General features: G+C 36.5%; 1 long non-coding RNA gene across 1 annotated transcript in view; it reads right to left on the reverse strand.

Moving 5' to 3' along the window:
* Positions 1 to 16,343, reverse strand: part of LOC136027556 (uncharacterized) — a 28,225-nt gene extending 11,882 nt beyond the window's left edge. Inside the window, exon 1 of the long non-coding RNA XR_010617627.1 lies at positions 16,194 to 16,343. This is a non-coding gene — a long non-coding RNA (uncharacterized LOC136027556). The remainder of the gene's footprint in view (positions 1 to 16,193) is intronic.
* Between the last annotated feature and the right edge of the window lie 2,084 nt (positions 16,344 to 18,427).

Here is an 18,427-nt window from a genome sequence, read left to right on the forward strand (position 1 = left end):
GTAGGACTTCGGCCCTTCCAATTCTACATGTAGATATACCTCCGAGGGCTTCTGAGTAGTAGGAAACATGGAATTGGGTGAAATCAGAACTTCTTTACTAAGCCAGGAAGAATAGGGTGCATAGACAAGAGTTGGACTCAAGATGAATAAGGAAGTGGTACGTCTTGCTCATAAGGTATTAATAAAAGAATGCTACTTGCTCATTTAGCGAATAAAAATACCAAGTTATCAGTTCATATGTTTTGGTGCGGATCACCGCATCAAAGCGAATATTTGGCTTGTTTGAGAGATTAGCTAAGTCTAGGCTATTGAAAAGTAATATTGAAAAAGCTTATTTAGTTTTGAAAAGTTGAAGCCATCTGTATATCTGTCTATCTATTATCTATCGATCTATATACCTTTATATAAATAATTTTATCTTAATGAATTACAGATATAAAATAATGATAATAATTTATTGTTACCCTCTATATATAACAAAAATACACTAAAGAGGAGTATAAGAAAAGGAAAAACAGAAAGGACACAGACGAAATACTTATTCAGCATGAGTCAAACACTTTAATATTTCCCAACTAGTGACGCTAGATACCCAGAACAGGAATTGGTTATAGGGCTTTTCAAAACCTTTAACACTTCTCAAGGACTAGAAAAGTCATTTTTTCTACAAAATATGGATCTATGGTATCAAAATCGTTAAAATCAACCTCTTTAACTTCCGAATCGTTACAGCGATACCAGCCACCTCTAGGTGTCCTTCGATATACAATATAATGACCAACATCGAATGAATTCAAGTGTACTGCAATAGCAATAGCTTTATAATTGACTGATGATAACAAGAGGTCATGGTAACAGCTATCCTTAGCGCTGTTATCATTTGCAACTTTCAAATTGATTCTATCAAAATCAAAATGTACAATACTGGCATTATTTTTCACACCAGATAAATTTCTATTCAAAGCCACAGCAAGAAAGGGACTGGTTTGGGTAAATACTATTTGAGAAGTCAGCTCATGTCCATTTGGGCAATTTCTGTCAAGATAGGGATTAAGAACCCTAATCCAAGGAATCTGACGCCAAGACTCAACGTATTCTGGAACTGTTAAGTTAAGAAGTTTCCTACAAGTCTGATCATCTTCAATTTCACTCCATTTGCAGATGTCACATACCAAATATTTTCGGTTTTCAAAATGAAAAATTTCAGTAAGCGGACTCCGATATGTCAATGGGTTGGCACTGATCTGCCTGTTTTCATTATCAACACAATCAAACAAAGTTTCCCAAAATTTAGTCATGCACTGACGGACTGAATCTGCAAAACCATACTCAGACGGAAATAATTTTCTAAGCTGTTTCGTTGATTCCGTTTTCTCAAGAGATGAAAATGCAAGTTCTTCTAATTCGTCGGAAATGGGGCCTCGTATTTTGGGAAGAACTTTGAAAAAATTAACATGCAAGCTAAAGAGACACTGAACAGCTGAGTTTGCATAGCACGAGACCTCATCACAGTTATCAAATCCTTTTGGCTTTCCAGGCACATAAAAGAAGGGTAAATCCCTCTTGGCCATGCGGATATTCTGGTATTCAAGTCCTTTCTTTTCAGCACCAGTTTCAGATAAAGCCTTTAAAGCGTTACATTTTTCCTTTTTTGAATCTGAACTAAAAAAAGGCTCTTCCTTAGCCGTCCACCATTTAATCGTCCACCATAATACTCCAGCATATACTACAGGAACAGTATATTTAACAAATGAACGCATTGTTCTATTGACTAACCAATACTGAACAAATTCAATCAGTGCAGCTAGTTTTATTCACTGGATGACGTCACGATAAATTACAATATGCATTTTGTTCAAATGACGTCATCAATCATGTATTTGGGCATTCGGCTGAAGTGAGATCATAATTAATGGTGTATTTGGGCATTCTGCTGGAATGACGTCATGAAAACATTCTGCGGAGGATAAATAACGTTGCGAACAAGTATTTCAAGGGTTGTCATTCATTTTTTTTTTTTTAATCTTCTTTGATCCTACCTTTAGACTATTTCTCTCCCACCAGCACTCAAATTTATAGTTGTTTTAAAAATAATGACACTTACATTTGCTTTAAAAAGAGGTATTTTGGAGTTTTCACAGAAATATAAAATTTAACAAAATGAGATGTCACTAATTTCTTTCGGTAAGTTTACTGCCAAAAAAAAATTGGGAAGAAATGGACAGCATAGCACAAGAAATTGGGCCATCATATTCCACGGTTAGAAAGTGTGCGTCTAATATGGTCTCTGTAATCCACATTACCCAAATAGTACCAGATGAAAATTTTGAAATGGCCAATTTGCTCAGAATAGTAGAGGTTTAACAGGTATGCCTCCGGGGTCAACATCAACCCTACAGTCCGAGAAAATTCCCTCAAATGACACAAATTACTCATTGTAAACGTAAAATGTTTCGTAGAAAATGCAGACATGTTTGATCATGGTAGTCCGATCACTTTGGAACTCTTAGGAATCGTTCCTTAGGCTAAGATTTTGTTCAGGGTTCCCCAAATGTATATTGCTGAAACAACTCTGGAACCTGAGTACAAAAAAAGTGTTCAAACTACTTCCTCTGCAACATTTAGGGATAGGCTTGAGATCGAATTCAGAATTTTAGGTAAAAGGCAAGAAGGCTTAGAATGCTATTTTGGGGAGGGCTTTAAAAATTGTTGTTTCTGATCAGCATATGTCCCAGAGACATCTATGATCTGTCTCTGGCGAAAAAATACAAAATTCCACATTTTTGTAGATAGGAGCTTGAAACTTCAACAGTAGGGTTCCCTGATACACTGAATCTGGTGAAGTGATTTTCGTTAAGAAACTATGACTTTAGGATGTTGCCCCTATTTTCTTAAATTAAATTAAAAAAACAAAAAACTTGTTTTTTTTTTATTTAATTTCTGAACGTTTTTGAATCAATGCATGTTTTGATTTTGGCTCTCCGCAGATGAATAATTAAAACGAAATTTGCATTTTTTTTTTTTTTTGGCTAAATGGCTTTCTCATAGTTTTGATCGAATGATTTTGAGAAAAAAGGAGTGGGGGCCTAATTGCCCTCCGATTTTTCGGTTATTTAAAAAGGCAACTAGAACTTTTAATTTTTTACGAATATTTTTATTAGTAAAAGATATACGTAACTTATAAATTAGCTTACGTAAAGAACTTCTGTATTCTCATTTTTTTATTACGCATATGAGGGGGTTCACCCACTCGTTAGTACCTCGCTCTTTACACTAAAGCTTAAATGTTGTCCCAATTTCTTAAAAATGACCCCTGAATCACAAAAGCCGTAGAATAAATAGTTGAAATTACTAAAAAAAAATTAGCATAAAGAGCGAGGCATTAGGAGGAGGTGAGCCCATCATATGCGTAATAATTTCTGTTCGTTTTAAGTTTTAATTCTGCTCCTTACTTTCAGTTGAAAAAACTTTTTTATATTTATTTTTCCATTGTTTTTTTTTTTTAATAATGCTAGAAAATCCTGCGTTCCCTTCATGGAAAATTTCTTCCTGCATGATAAATTCCTCCAAGGAAAGTTCCCCCACATATTCCCCTCTTCTCACCCCCCCCCCTCAACCAAAATAATTAGCGTGGGAGGAGGCCTAGGTGCTCTCTAATCTTTTTGGTCACTTAAAAATGGCACTAGAACTTTTCATTTCCGTTAGAATGAGTCCTGTTGCGAGATTCTAGGACTACTGGGTCGATACAATCACCCCTGGGGAAAAAAAAAACAAACAAACAAATAAACACGCATCCGTGATCTGCCTTCTGGCAAAAAAATGAAAAATTCCACATTTTTTTAGATAGGAGCTTGAAACTTCTACAATAGGGTTCTCTCATACGCTGAATCTGATGGTGTGATTTTCGTTAAGATTATATTACTTTTAGGGGTTGTTTCCCCCTATTTTCTAAAATGAGGCAAATTTTCTCAGGCTCGTAACTTTTGATGGGTAAGGCTAAACTTTTGACTTAAAAGATTTATACTTTTTGATGTAGCTATTAGTATCAAAACTCGATTTTTTTAGAATTTTGGTTACTATTGAGCCGGGTTGCTCCTTACTACAGTTCGTTACCACAAACTGTTTGATAAGACAAATTTTCCCAGGCTCCTAACTTTTTATGGGTAAAACTAATCTTGATAAAACTTGCATATTTAAAATTTTAAAATTAGCATAAAAATGCGATTCTTTCGATATAACTATTGGTGTCAAAATTCCATTTGTTAGAGCTTTGGTTACTATTGAGCTGGGTTGCTCCTTACTACTGTTCATTACCCCAAATTGTTTGATCAAAAGCATTGACAATAAACAAAAATTTCAAATTTTGGTACAGTAACATGTTATGTCAAGAGATAATTTTATTCAATATAATTATCAGCCATTCTAAGCAAAATAGCTATTATACAGTTTTTATTTGATGACATGAAGAATTCCAGTGGTGCTTAAGGGCAAAAAACAACATGGGAGGGGGCTGATTGCCCTTCAGTCGTTTTTAATCTTTGAAAAAGTCAACAGACCTATCAATTTCTAATCCTGAGTCCCTTCTAAGCAACCAACCACGTTCCTGGGTCTTTCTTTGCACCTGGAAACACTCATGAGACCAGGTCAAGATCTCTGGATATCCATTTTACTTAAATAATATGAATGTTTAACATTAATGCCTCTGGATATAATATCCAGCTTTTTTTAACAATAGGTTCTCACCCCCAAGCTCAAGAACTTATGAATGGAAATTACAATTTGCTCAGAAATAAAATTTTTGGGCCCAATTTTTCAGCTAAACCAATATCTATTATACTTTTTTACACTGGGGTCCCCTTGGCCAACAACTTTAGGATATAAGTTTCAAGGTAATCAGAAAAAATATCTGGGCCTTTTTTGTGATATATTAGCCAATGGAAGGGATGCCTGAAAATCTGAAGCAAAATAGATTGCCAATATTTTCCGACCCTTTTTCAACTATTAACTTTATCTGTTAACAATGGGCAATTTGCATAGCATACTCTAGGCACCTTGCCTCTGGGACTGATTGGATCATATCATCCCAATAGGCATGCATATATATTATATGCTTCAAACTATTTATAAGAAAATGGCAATCTTGCAAATCTTGATGTGGTACCAGGGGGTTTTCCAGTGGGAGGCATAAGCCCCCGACAAATGAGCAATTTTTTTTAATACTCTTGAAATTTATGTTTGGGCCAAGGTAACCTCAAAGAAATCGAAAAAAAAATTACACTAAAAAGGACCAAAACACTTTAAATCCCAAATCACTTGAAGCCCATTTCTGTAGTTTCTTGTGCAAAGAAAGCCCTAATACGTAAAAATAAATAGGTTGGGATCAAAAATAGAACTAAAAAAGGACTAAAAACTGCTTTTAGGCAGCTTCAAAATATACATCATAAAGTCCAGGGTCGATCCTTGGGACCCTGATACAAAGATAAATATTGAAAAAAGAGACAAAGGCTAAAAAAAAAATTGTTTTAAAATGGCATGTAGCTTGCATATGCAATTTCTTAGGTGAAGGGAACCCTAATGAAGAAAAAATTAGGTCGGGGACATTATTCCCCAAAATAGGCCAAGCTTTTTCCCCATAGCTTGGAATAAAAATTCCAAGCTAGGTTAAAAACTATTTCTTTCCAAACAATATGAAGCTTACACCTACGGAAGGTCCTCGGACAAGAGGACCATATTGTATAGCAAAAAGATCAATTGCGGGTGAGGGGGATGGGTTGTTCAACATAGGGCCTAAGAGCTTCATTTTTCAATCACCTCCAAGGCCAACACAGCTACACAAGCTCTTACTCTACCCCAATCTATTCAAAGCTTGATTCTTTGCACCTTCCCCCCCCCCAAAAAAAATGCAAGTTCCATTAAATTGTTCCTTATGAACTCTTCTCATCCCATTTTGGACCAACTGTTTGGCCCTAGATGGGTGGTCAGAAAGAAAAATCTATGACAGTCTGTCATTCTTCTTCTGCAAAGGATATTCCATTTTAACCTTCCCGTCATTATAGCCTTAGATGGGATAGAACCACATTTTTTTTAACAGTTGCCATTTGTTATAGGTTAAGTCAAATAATTAACCAAACCTATCCATGGATCATTTCTCTGGAAAACATGGAACAAATCCTCCTCTGTCTTCTAAAGTGCCCATGTTTCAAAATCATGCCGAATCATTGTCACCACTTTAGGTTTCCAATGCTATAGTCTAGGTTCTTAGGATTATCTTTCCATTCTTCCAAACTTTTTTTTCTGAGACAAAACAAACTCAGTCTTGGCTATCAAACCAAAAAAGATGTATCTTTTCTGGTAGCCCTACCAGTTTTAGGGGTCCTCACTCCCTATCAATTTTTTTTTAGAAAAAAAGTTGTGCTATCTTTTGGGCCCATTCGGTCTTTTTAAATTAGATCCCCTTGGTCAAAGAATGCATGGCTTTAATTGTCAAACTGATCAGAAGCAACACAGCTTTGGGTCCATTACTGGTCCCCTTTTAGACCTCTCCCCCCAATCTACCCTCTAAACAAAGATACATTTTCCCTTTAAACCAGGTATGAACCCTTAAAGTTTGAAGCAAATCAGAAATAAAAATGTTTCAGGGCCCATTTTTGGACACATTTGGGATACTCTTGGCTCAAGGATGTTCAATTGCTTCAGTCCCATAGGAAAAAAAATAATGCTACCAGTTCTTAAAGGGTTGTTACTTCAACCTATTTGTTGCATCACTTGGCCCATGAGTTTATGGGTGTAAGTCTCAGGCTTTTTGGATTTTTTTCATCCTATTAGAAGGAGACAATATCTTTCTTCCTCAATTTTTACAAAGGGTTCCCCTTGCCCAGGGATTTATGCTGGCAAGTTTCAAAATAATCAGGGACAAAGAAGGCCCATTTCTCGATCCCATAACTACCTTCTTGCTATAAAAAAAAAATATATTTTTTCCCTTTAGTCCAGGTAACAATCTTTTAGAGCTTAAAGCCAAATGAAAAAAAAATTTACTGGATCATTTTCAGGCCCAAATTTTGGGTCATACATGCCTCAATTAGAAAAGATTTCTTTTCTGGTCCAATTTTGGGGGGCATATAGGTCTTTATGGTCTAAAGACTTAGGGATATCAGTTTAAAGCTGATCAGAAAAATACTTGTCCATTTTTGGACCCTATGCCTCTAAGTTAGATTATTCCTGTATGTTAGGAATCTTGTGTCATATGGAATGAAAGTTTTAAGTTTCAACTCATTCAGAAAAAAAAGTTTATTGGTCATTCTCAGGTGTCATTTTGAAAATTTTTTTCTGTATTGACTCCCTTAGTCCAAGAGGTATGAACACAAGATCTAAGCCAACTGAAAAAAAAAGTACTTTGGGGTTTAATATCCCCACAAGCAAATTTATACAATAAGTTCCTCTTATCCCAAGGGCTTAACAGATGTCAGGCTTAAACTGATCAAGAATAAAAAGTTTTTTCAAACATTTTCAGATCCCCTAACACTCCCCATAAACAAAAAAAAATATGCTTTTTACTAAGGCCAGAGAATTGCTCTTTGAAGTTTCAATCCAATTGGAAACCCATGATCAGAGGTTTGCCCCCTTCTTACCACAATATCTATCTCTAAACAACTGGGAACTTGCCCAATTTACAGCCCACAGCCTGTCACGGGAGCTGCAAGAAGGATCATGCTATCCCTGGGGATCACATTCATTGCAGCTTTCAACATTTCATAAAATAATAGCTACCATTAAATTTTCATCCAATACTATGAGAAGGAGTTATAAAAAGGCAAGTAGCAGAAAAGGGCATGGGAGGGCAACTAGTTTCCTCCAATCATTTTTGACTCTAAAAAGTTCAATAGAACCTTGTACTTCCAATCAAACAACTCCCCTCAAAATTGGAGGAAAAACTGCTAAATTCCCAATATTCTTAGACTATTTGCCTGAGCATCACCTTCTCTTTTCAACATTTTTATTAACTTTTAATAAGCCAAATGTAAAACGTACCTCCTTTTTTATGAGTCAACTACAAAAGAGACTAAGCAACTAATTATGGAAATCATTCCCTAGTATATAAAAAAAATCTATGCCATAATAGAACTTGGGAATCTCTGTCTTCTTAATTTTTACTTGCTTCATTTTCTATTTGCACTGTGACAATGTTCATTTTGAGTTTGGCTTTGCTTCTATTGTTTGCAAGACCTTGTGACATGAGATTCCATTTTATATTCTTATTCATTAGGGATCATCTTATTCATTTTCTTCTTTTATTGTATTTCAATTATCATCAGATATGTATACTGGAGCTTTTAAAAATATGTTTCCAAGAAACCTAAAGTGTTTACAGCTTTATAACATGTTCAAATTATTAAGTGTTTTTCTTAATTTGCCCTCTTTGCATATTCAAAAGAAATCTTACATGGGTGTTTGACTGCAGGCTAACCTATCCAAGGTTTAAGGGCCAATTACCATATCTTTTAAGCAACAGAATAATATATTCTTTTTTAATAGTGATTCACTCAAAAGACCAATGGATTTGAAATACATTTAGACTTTGCATAAGAAACCTTGAAATTATGAAAAAAAAGATTGTTATTAGTTTTTTACTCTGAAATGTAGAGACAGATTACTGTTGATGGACATTTTTTGGCTTTATTTATGGTAGTGGGTCTAATCTTAAATGTTTTGCCCTTATACAACAAAATATATCCAAATTTGCCAAAGGTCAATTCCCATTTGAGGGGAGAATCTTTAAAAAGTCTTCTTGGGGCTTCTTGAGGCCTTTTTTTTATTTTAAGGGCTTATAAAATTGTATATAACATTTCATTGTACTAAAGTCAAATGGTACCACTCATTTTGTTTTATAATGTTTCCTTCAGAAGAGCTGGTCTTATCTAGTGGTAACCATGTTTTTGGCTATTTTTAAAATAATATGTTCTTTGATAAATTCCAGTTTAGCTATTTTTTGCTATCTTGGAGAGGGGTCAGGTTAGAAAAATGAAAATTTCAGGGATGAGTTTACAGACTAAAGTATGTCTTGGGAAGGTAATCTGATGTAACTATCTCAACTCCTTCTTTCTCTAGAGGGCCCTGACCTTTAAAGTCTTTGTGTTTTGAAAGTGAAACCTTGCACAAGAGATCTGCTGCTTAAATGAAGTAGAAGAAAACTGATTTCAGCTTCACAACTTAGCACAATCCCCAATTACAAAGTTCTGAAGATACGCAAATATATTCCTAGTTTGAGAAATAAAAAACTTTGATATGGCTTACAATTCTACTTAAGTAATAGGAATTGCATTTTTAAGAACTTGTACCAGACAAAAAGCAATTGGAAGCTGATAATTAAGGTAAACTGCTGTTTGTCAAGATCTAATAGATATAGACCTTCCAATTATATAACTTTCTCAGCTTTAGAAATGAATAGCCTAGAATATTACCTTACCTTAAATTACCTTAAATCGCATTTGCCAGCGAGATAAGGTGGTAGATCCTCCTGTAGTTCTCGCTGGTTGTGAGTGATGTAATTATGTTGGCTTAGCTTCCCAGTCCAGCCTCCACTCAGCCCTCTCCCGGTCCCTGTCGACTCCAGCCTTGAAGGAGTGGGGAGTCTCAGCTTGGATGGTAGACTCGGATAGGCTATTCCAGAGGGGGACCACCCGAATGAAAAAGAAACCACGTCGTTCCCTTCTCCGACATCCAGGCAGGTGAAGCTTAAGACTGTGACCTCTTGAATTGTTGGCCAGGGAGGGGGTGAAGATCTGGTTCAGGTGACCGGATTTGAAAATTTTGCGTGCCATGATCACATCTCCTCTATATCTTCGATAGGTGAGGGTTGGAAGTCTCAGAGATCCTAGGCGATCCTGGTAAGGGACATTATTTAAGCCACGGACCAGTTTGGTTGCTCTCCTTTGGACACTTTCAAGGGCTCTTGTGTCCATTTTATTTTGGGGAAAGACCAAAGTCAAGCCAAACTCAAGGTGGGGACAGACAAGGGATTTATAAAGTTTTATAACCGCACATGACTTTCTGGTTACAAAAGAGCACTTAATGAGTCCGAGAGCTCAATTAGCTTTTGCAACCTGAGCCTGAGTGTGGCTGTGGAATTTTAAATCTTTGTCCACAATGATGCCTAAGTCTCTCTCCTCAGCAACTGCTTCCAACTGATCACACCCTATATGGTAGGGATGGTGGGGGTTATTGTGCCCTAAGTGCAGTACCTTGCATTTCGTTGCATAGAATTGAAGGGCCCAAGTTGATGACCAGGAGGATAGCCTGTCAAGGTCCAGCTGAATGCAGGCTCTTTCTTCTTCAGTTTCAGCAGGCCCAATGAGCTTACAGTCATCAGCATATAATGTTAAAAGGGTGCATGGATAAGTTGTACAGTTAATATATATGCTGAACAACGTTGGCCCAAGGATGGTTCCCTGTGGGACGCCGCTTATAACCGGAGAAGTGGAGGAGAAAACTGGATCGCCATTATCAGTGTAGATCATGACACGTTGAGATCTACCAATTAGGAATGCTCCAATCCAATCAATCACATCCTCATGCACCTGATAAGCTTTAAGCTTCAGTAACAGGTATGAGTGTTCAACTTTGTCAAAGGCTTTGGCTTGGTCGAGTAAGATAATGTCTACCGGTTTGCCCATATCCAAAATTTTAGTTGCATGATCATATGACTGAATAAAGTTGGTGTCAATTGACCTGCCCCTGCAAAATCCATGTTGTCCATCATTAATAAGTGTATTTTCTTCTAAATAAATTATTAGAGCATGGTTGATGATACCTTCCATGATCTTGCAAATGGCTGAGGTTAGGCTTATTGGTCGACAATTTCCAGGGTTATCCTTGTCACCTTTCTTAAAAATTGGTATAATATTTGCTGTTCTCCAATCATTTGGTACTGACTTTTTGGCCAGGGACATGTTAAATATTCTGGAAAGGGGGAGGGAAATGTGAGCAGCAGATTCTATCAAAAGCCAAGGGTGGAGATTATCAGGTCCAGCAGCTTTGTTGGAGTTTAAACTTCTTAGTATTTTAAATACATCTACTTGAGTAATGATTACAGGGGACATTGGGTTGTGTACTGTTACAGGAGGTATGGTTGGGAGTGTAATGTCAGGTGGCTTAGAGGTGAAGTTCGTGTAAAAGCTAGCATTCATGCAATCAGCAATTTCTTTCGGGTCAGTAGAACTGGGGCCATCTGATTTTTTTAGCCTGTTGGTGCATCGACGGGAAGGGTTGTTGGCTGTAATATAGCGCCAGAATTTTTTGGGGTTTTTCTTTGACTCATTTGCAATAGATTCTTCATGGTCTTGGATAACTTTTCTTGTCATGTTTCTCAGCTTGTTTTGGACCATGGTGAATCTGTTGTGATGGTTGTCACACTTGCATTTTAGGTATTTATTCCATGCTCTATTTTTCTTTCTGATAATTTTCTCAATATTCCTGGGAAGGTGTGGAAGAGTCTTTGGTTTATCTGACCAATAAACCTTTGTATGCTTCCTACATTCACCTAGTAAAGTAGACTTAAAACGATTCCAACTAGATTCAATGTCTGTCTCATCTGATAATCCCTCATCCCAATTTATATAAGCTAGTTCTTCACGGATTAAAGCGTAATTGGTAAAACTTCTCTTAAGTTTATCATCACGACTATGGTTAATATTAATGTCATTCATTATACATATGTGGTCACTTGCACCAATAGCTGGGAGGTAACAAGTGGAAGTAATCCTCTCAGGGTCATTTGTAATAAGGAGGTCTAGTAATGATGGTTGTTGTGAACGTCTAAATCTAGTGGGTTGCATTATTATCTGAGTTAGGAAGTTGTCAGCAAGGGTTTGGGTGGTTGTGTAGGAAGGGTTATTAGGGGGTGAGTACCCAATACCTTCAAACCAACAAACTTCTGGCATATTAAAATCACCATAAAGCGCAAGTGATGAATTTAGATTACATAAGATCTGTATGAGGTTAGAAACTGCTTGGTGAGATACTAGTCGGTTTGGAGCTGATGGGCTATGGTAAAACACACCAATATTCACAATTTCGAATCCAATTAGAAGTCTAACTAATACATGTTCCACCCAAGCATTAGTAGGTTGAGAAATAGAAAAATCAATTTTATCTACCTTAATTCCAAGCCTAGTGTAGATAGCCACTCCTCTTTGACACAGGTTACTATCTAGGTTGCTCAGAAGTAGGTATCCAGGGATTTGAATATGTGCATCATCCAATTTGGTCAAAGAGTTCTTAGGACACACCTCACAAACACAAAAAACATCTACATCCTTTTCATAAAGTAACACTTTTAGTTCTGAGAGTTTTGGCACTAAAGAATCAATGTTTGTATATAATATTCTTAGTTGCGTCTGTTTTCTTTGGCCGGCTGGGCTGTTGCTAGTTCCGGCTTTGTAACTCTGATATGGATTTTCGTCACTTGAACTAGCAGTGACGTAGTTGGTCTCAGACAAATCAGATGCAGCACTTGATGGAGAGACAGAGCTCAAACTGAAGCCGCGGAAACAAAGGTTGAACTTATAGAAGTCTTTCTGGCTAGGCTTGATGCATTATTTACACTATTTACAAGGGATATGGGTAAGTCTAGTGAACCATCAAGTGAAGGGGGGAAAGACTCCCTCCCCCTGGGGGATCACATTTTTTTGACACAATGGCGCCATCACGGATGACAAGGTTTTTTTTCACTGGCTGCTGCATGCCTCTTTATCTCTTCAACTAGTTCTTTCCTTCTCTGGCGATCTTCATTGGATGCATCAGCAAAGAAGGAGATACTCCCCCTCCTTGCTCTTGAGGCCTTCAATATATCCATTTTTATTTTGTAATCATTTATAGAAAAAAGGATCGGGTTGGGTCTGTCTATGGTACTTGTATTCTTACCATTAGGTAGACGTTTCAAGTTAGTAATAGCCCTGACATTAATTGAGTATTCATCTTTTAAGTAAGTTGAGATGAACTGAGCATTGTTGGTTTGCAGAGGAACAACATAGGCAATCAGATTAAGTCATCTTCTGTTTCTGTCTTGCTCTTGTCTCACTATTTTGTGGATGTCTGTTTCAAGATGGGTGGTTATAGAATTTCATCGGATCTTCATTGGATGGATCAGCAAAGAAGGAGATACTCCCCCTCCTTGCTCTTGAGGCCTTCAATATATCCATTTTATTTTGTAATCATTTATAGAAAAAAGGATCGGGTTGGGTCTGTCTATGGTACTTGCATTCTTACCATTAGGTAGATGTTCCAAGTTAGTAATAGCCCCAACATTAATTGAATATTCATCTTTAAGTAAGTTGAGATGAACTGAGCATTGTTGGTTTGCAGAGGAACACCATAGGCAATCAGATTAAGTCGTCTTCTGTTTCTGTCTTGCTCTTGTCTCATTATTTTGTGGACGTCTGTTTCAAGACAGGTGGTTATAGAATTTCATTGGATGCATCAGCAAAGAAGGAGATACTCCCCCTCCTTGCTCTTGAGGCCTTCAATATATCCATTTTTATTTTGTAATCATTTATAGAAAAAAGGATCAGGTTGGGTCTGTCTATGGTACTTGCATTCTTACCATTAGGTAGACGTTTCAAGTTAGTAATAGCCCCAACATTAATTGAGTATTCATCTTTTAAGTAAGTTGAGATGAACTGAGCATTGTTGGTTTGCAGAGGAACACCATAGGCAATCAGATTAAGTCGTCTTCTGTTTCTGTCTTGCTCTTGTCTCATTATTTTGTGGACGTCTGTTTCAAGATGGGTGGTTATAGAATTTTCCACAAGTTTCTGCACATCATCTATGGAAACCTTTGATTGTATAGCTGTCTCAAGAGTTTCCGCCTGAGCCCTCACAGTGTCCAAAGAAGTCTGCATATCAGATCTGAAACCAGCAAACATGTCATGCATTTCACTACAATGGGAGTCAAGAGTGCTTTTCACTATATTTGGAACATCAGGTTTACTGAAACCTGTTTTACATAATGGGCATGTCCAAATACTTCCAAGTCTTTCATTCATTTTGCAGAAAATGTTGTATTCGGCTGTACTCATTCCTAGACATATTGCACAGAGCCATTTATCACATTCATCACACTGAATGGCTGGCGAGGACTCACTCAGAACACAACCAGAGACAGCACACTTATTGACTCCTTTTTCGGGAGTTGTGGGTTTTGGGCGTTTTGAGCTATTGGACGCCATAATTTCAGAATGAGCAGCAACACTGAGTGGAAAAATTCAACACAGATAGTGCTCTGTTATTTTGAGCAGGAAAAGAATAGCGCTCTGTAATGTTTCTCTAAAATGTGAGAAAAATAACATTCAGCTGACAGATGTAGGCTAACAGGACATATAGGCTAATGAAGGCTATTGGGATTTTAGCCAATTTGTCAACAAAATGGTTCAGATTATCAAGTAGAGGTTGATTATTATTTATTTCTGTTGTTTATACAAACAATGATTAGAATATTGATACTTATTGATGATAGGATACTCCACGATACCAATACTCCAATATAATAGATGCAGCAAGTGATACAGCCAGGACTTGGCCTACTCAAGAGATCAATTACAAGCAGATCACCCAAAGTGTTTCTTAAACTTTAAGGTCATCATAAGACCAAACCTTGATTTTGGAAACTGCATAGCCACTCCCCAATATAAAGGCAACATGAGACTTCTTGAGGGCATGCAGAGGCATGCCACCAAGGTGATGAATGGGCTGAAAGACCTCCCCTATGATGAAAGACTAAGAAAACTCAAATTACCCACTCTGGTGTACCACCACAGACAAGGTGACATGCACAGTCTCCTCAACAGACACATCTAGTCTCCTCAACCTGAATATGTCCTACCAATCCTATACAAGAGGCCATTCAAAGTAACTTCTGAAATGCCATGCGAACACTAGAATGCATCAAAACTTCTTCTCCAAAAGAGTTGTCAATGACTGGAATTCCTTCTCTGAGTCTACAGTGTCAGCAACCTCACCTATAACTTTCAAGAAGTCACTGGATAGCAAGTGGTCATGCAGTAACTGGAAATACTGCTGGCAAGATCCAGATCAGTAGCAGATGTCAGTCATCATCACTCGCAGAGCAACACAGATCCATTGGACCTTATTGCTCTGAAGTGCGAATTAAGATAATTAAGGTAATATAGCTCAGAATTCTATTCAAATAACAGGAATTGCATTTTTAGAACTAAAGGCAGAGAAAAGGCAACTGGTAACTGGGAATTAAGGTAAAATGTTGTTTTGTTGTAATTTCAATAGGTATAGGACCTGTCATGTAGGCAAATTTCAGGGCCCTCTAGAAGGAGAAGGAGTGGAGGCGTATACTTCCAAATACCTTTCCAGGACATCCTTTGGTCAATGTTCCTATTACCTGAACAATTGTTTAGGGTCATGAAACTACTGTTAATAGATGCATTCTGCCTTTTGGAACATCTTTTCTCTCTTGCAAAATTACTGCAAAATCACTGTTATGGAGTTATTCCAGCCCAAATATCCTGTATTTACACATAAAGAATTGTAAGAATTTCTATTTTCATTGATTGGATATTTGAAATTGCAAATCTGTAATAGTTTAGAAACAAAGTTGGGCTATATATTTGCACATCAGGGGGGTGGGGGTAAAGCATAGCATATATTAAATATGTAAACTAACCATTGCTGTATTTAATATATGCTATGCTTTACCCCCCCCCCTAATGTGCAAATATATAATAACTCCATAATGGTGAATTTGTAGTAATTTTGCAAGAGAGAAAAGATGTTCCAAAAGTCAAAATGCATCTATTAACAATAGTTTCATGACCCTAAACAACTTTTCAGATGATAGGAACATTGACCCATACTTTAGCCTTTAGACCCATCCCTGGAAGATTCATTTTCCTAACCTAACCCCTTTCCAAGATAGCTAAAAGTCAATCAACTAGAATTTTACCATTGTTTTTTGCTGTAAGAAGCTAACTGAGAAAAATGAAAATTCAGCAGACTTGTGTAGGCTATGGCTTGGATGGTGGCTGAAGAAAGATTAAGGTAAACTACAATTTTGGAGTAAATTGTTCCTAGACACTTAATTCTTTGGTTGTTATTTTAGTTTGTTAAACAGTTTTGCCAATAGGCCTAGCCTATCTGTTGATTAGGCCAAACCTTGAAAATAAGCTCACCTGGTATTCCCTGACCACTTCGCTCAAACATGGATACCTTTCTGATATCCATCTATAAAATTTAGGAACTCCCATTTCTAACTTCAACAAGTGTAAATGTCTGTAAAATCTGCTTTACAGTCAAATGTTGTCCATTTTTGTTACAACAACAGAATTTGAATCTACTTGTGTAGATGGCGAAAGTAACAAATTATAAAAAGAATGCAAGATGTCTACGCTGAATAATTTGCAACAATACTGATAATGATATATCATGTAGGAGGTGTCTGTGGTATATAGTAAATAAGACATCAAACCAAAAAAAAATCCATAATCTAAAAATGTGACTCTCAAAATTTATAATTTGGCTCACATACAATCTGCAGATGGAAGAAAACTGGGATCAAACCTTGAATAATGTACAACCTCTATCCTCTCCATATAGCCAAAACTCTAAGCTATAACATCATTCGACCTATTTATTTCTTAGGGCACCGGTATTAGCAAGCACCTATCTAAACCTTAGATTGAATTGAGTCTGGAAATTATGCCACAGATGTCCCAATTCTAGATTCAAAAGAGCGCAGAACCAAGTACTCAAGGCCCAGTTGTACCAAGAACCCTCTGCAATGCTAAAAAACACCAATTGCCATTTGTTTGTTTGTTAACAAGTCCCTGTCTTTAATTTGAAAGCATCAGACCCGTACTGAACATAATTTGAAGAGCAAGCATCATTGTTAAAAAAAAAAATTACGAGAATGCACAAATATTAATTTTGTGTATCCTGAATGGCTCTGTGTTTCAAGATAAACAGTATCATACTGTATTTTGAAAATCTGAGGGAAGAGGACACAAAAAATACAAGAGTAATAAAAAATATTTCTATCATTCTATTGTTCTTACGTAAAGTAATAGAACCTTTAGTTCTGTAAATATTATTTGTGTTAAGACTTTTATGTTCTAAAAATGGACACATAAATATAATAAGGCCCTAATAAAAGTTGCCAGTCATAACTCGACTTCCTACCTGTCGTAAAATATTTGTGATGTTTTTTTTATGCTAAATTGCATTGGACTTTTGATTTTTGGCAGTTGTTGCGAACGTTATTATTTTTTTTTTTTAGTTACACTGTTTTTTAACAAATACTGTCGATATGATCACAAAAAAAAACTATCGGGTAAGTTCTAGAGTATACTGAGCAAATTGCAAATTTTGAGCTTTTGATAGAAGACGGCTTTGGTTACGTCATATATTTTACTTTTATGGCGTTTGCAAGCTAATTGACATTTCGGAGAAAAAAAATGATTCTCACTGTTGTTTGATCTATGCCATTTTCTGTAGTTGTTGCAATTCTCACTTTCACTAGTTTTGTAATCACACTTACCCGTGCGGTATTTTCATCAATCAACCCCTTAAACATTTTAAATGACATTAAATTAGAATTACCGCCTTGGCTTGTCTTTCGTCATTATGAAAAACATAACGCCAAATCTTTGTTTTTACCAGAGGCTGATGAGGTATTATGTTCTTGGCTAACGTCTTTATAAACTCTAATGTTCATAAACGTTATATTCATAGCTACTTCGTTGCTTGGATCTTTTATAAAATGTTGGACGTCAAATTTTGCCCTGATTTTCTTTTCAACAAAGACAAGGAAAGTATCGATGACCTTATCAATCCCAAACCCAATTATCATAACTATTATTTTCAATTTGGCACGTATCGAGTCCACTGTCGCTGATCTTCTACCCCAACTTTTCTTTCTTCTTCATTTTGGATTTTCATTACTTCAGACAAATTGTCAATATCCTTCACTTTAGCTGCTCTTCTTGGTCTACTTTTACATGACAGTCCAGGTTGTAGATCTTTTAATTCTTCTTCTTCTTCAGTTTTGGCAAACGAGGGCTTTTCAGTCGAGACTATTCAACCCTTTTCCTTCTGATTCACTCTGTGAGATGAACAAAGCTACTGAATTGGTTGCTTCTTATTTATCTTGAATCTGCTCAGATCTCTTTCAGTTAATCTTTTGATCCTAGGAGTCAAAACATTGAGTTCTGAGCTATGTGTTTAGGTATAGTCAGATAGACTCTTAGCTGATAGTGAGATTTTTTGGTGCTTGAATCACTTTAACAATTTACATTGCAGGATATACTGTGCAGACGTCAGCATATTACATTTAAAAAATCAATGCTAAATTGTTTAATTTTTTGAATTACAATACCTGCAAAGGGGGGAAGACGGAACAGAGCCTCTT

Source organism: Artemia franciscana, chromosome 5, assembly GCF_032884065.1.
Source record: "Artemia franciscana chromosome 5, ASM3288406v1, whole genome shotgun sequence".
NCBI classification, from domain to species: Eukaryota; Metazoa; Arthropoda; class Branchiopoda; order Anostraca; family Artemiidae; genus Artemia; species Artemia franciscana.